The sequence below is a fragment of the Nothoprocta perdicaria genome, unplaced genomic scaffold (genome assembly GCF_003342845.1).
Source record: "Nothoprocta perdicaria isolate Ctin4 unplaced genomic scaffold, notPer1 scaffold_72, whole genome shotgun sequence".
In the NCBI taxonomy this organism is placed as follows: domain Eukaryota; kingdom Metazoa; phylum Chordata; class Aves; order Tinamiformes; family Tinamidae; genus Nothoprocta; species Nothoprocta perdicaria.
In genome coordinates this window covers 2,143,945-2,145,775 of record NW_020455999.1, presented here as the reverse complement: position 1 = coordinate 2,145,775, position 1,831 = coordinate 2,143,945, and the positions used below count along the sequence as shown (strand labels likewise).

The 1,831-nt window shown below is 70.2% G+C and overlaps 1 protein-coding gene across 2 annotated transcripts in view; it reads left to right on the top strand.

The window, feature by feature from the left end:
* Positions 1-1,831, top strand: part of KCNAB2 (potassium voltage-gated channel subfamily A regulatory beta subunit 2) — an 11,778-nt gene that overhangs the window by 4,582 nt on the left and 5,365 nt on the right. The gene's annotated exons all lie outside the window — the stretch shown is intronic.

The following is a 1,831-nucleotide window of genomic DNA, read 5'->3' as shown; positions in this document are numbered from 1 at the left end:
GCCGCGCACGCCAGGACCATGGAGGAGTTCCTGCGAGCGCACGGGCTGTCGCTGGACGAGTGCACGGCCCGCGTCACGGGCATGAAGTACAGGTGAGCCCCGGGGCGCTCTGCRGCATGCGGGAGGGCCGCGCTGTCAGCGCCGGCCAGTGAAGGGCCGTGGGCGCAGGGGCCGCTCCGCGGGGCCTCCCCTGGCTCCCCGCTCCTGGCACCTGCAGCTGCCTCCCCGGGGCTGGGATTCCCAACCAGGGCAATCGCTGCTTCCCCAGCCCAGTCCTGGAGATGCCCTTTTCCACACAAGCCCGTAGGGTTGGCATGCGGCCCCACGCTGCGTCGTGGCTGTCCACAGCGGGCCTAGGAACCCGTGAGTGCGAGCGCGGTGCGCCCTGCCACGTGTAGCCACGGCCTCGGTTCAAATGCAGCGCCGCGCTCGCAGGGCTGTGCATGGTCACTTCCCYGGCACTGCAGTTGCAGGGCTGCATRGAGTGCCATGCCCAGCACTGTGCTTAYGAGGCTGGCTACAGTGACATGCCTGGCACTGCAATTGCAGAATGGTGCACAGCGACACCTCCAGTGCTGCCCTCATGGGGCTGCACGTGGTGACATGCCTGGGGCTGCACACAGTGACATGTCCTGCGCTGAGCTTGCAGGGCTGTGCRTGGTGACATGCCCTGCGCAGCGCTCACAGGACTGCGCATGGTGACGTGCCAGGYGCTGCGCTTGCGGGGCTGCGCGCGCAGCCGGGCGCCACGGCCGGCCCCGCTTGGCGGGTGGTGGAAGCAGCGAGGCCGGCGCACGGGAGGGAGGCTGAACTGTAACCCCCCCCGCGGAGCCGGGAAGGCGTCTGCGAGCGTGAGGCAGCTGCTGCTCCATGAATTTTGCATGCAGCGCCCGAGCAGGGTGCAGTGGGAGGGCATAAATATTTCAGCTCACTTTTGTTCTTTTAATTCCTGCTGCCCCGTCGGGGGGCGACACTGGGAGCCGGCCGGGCTGCGGGCCCCGTGCGGGCGCAGCCGCGCGGTGCAGGGATTACCCGCCGCACAGGCACTAAGCCGCTTTGGGCCGAGCCGATTAGGAGCCGCTTCCCGGCCCATCTGCGGCCGGATTTGTGTCGCTGCCCCCGCTCCCCGTGCGCCATGGCGGCCTCCTCGCTGCGCGCGGGCGCTCACGGCCCCGGGGCCGCTCTGCTGCGCGGCTCSCCGTGCGCTGTGCTCGGCTCTGTGGCACTCGGCCCCGCGCGAGGGCAGCAGCTGCTCCGCGACGCGCTCGCCCGCGGGCACCGTGCGCACTGGAGCGTGCAAGCGTGCGCTCCTCTTCATGCCTCAGCTCACCCACAGCCGGGCAGAAAAACGAGCTTGCGTCACATTTAAACAGGAGAAATTGGGATTTGGTATCGCGGTGGCCGATTTAGCTCCTGCTTGGAGAGGTTTAAGGGCATCAGCACAAGCGGCCGTCACGCAGCAGGGCCGTCCGGCGCGCTGCAAGAGAGCGGGGCAGCCGCTGCGGCTCCTGCAGGGCGCCGGGGCCGGCCGCGGCCTCATCAAACATTGATGGCAGGAAGGTGATCGCGGCGGGTCGCTGTGGTGCCGCCTTTGCAGGCGCCCGGGGAGGAGCTCCCTGCTCCCCAGCGGCTCCCGGCTAAATTTAGGCGCCTGTCAGTGCCGCCCGCGTAGGGAAGGAGCGAGGCGGAGCGAGCGGCAGCGCGCGGGCTCTGCCGGCGGCGCCGGGGCCCTGCGGCCCCCCCTCCTCCAACGACCCCCTCCCTCCGTCCCCACCGGGACCCTCCGTCCCGCTCCGTCCCGCTCCGGCCCGGCCGGTACCGCCAAGAGGGC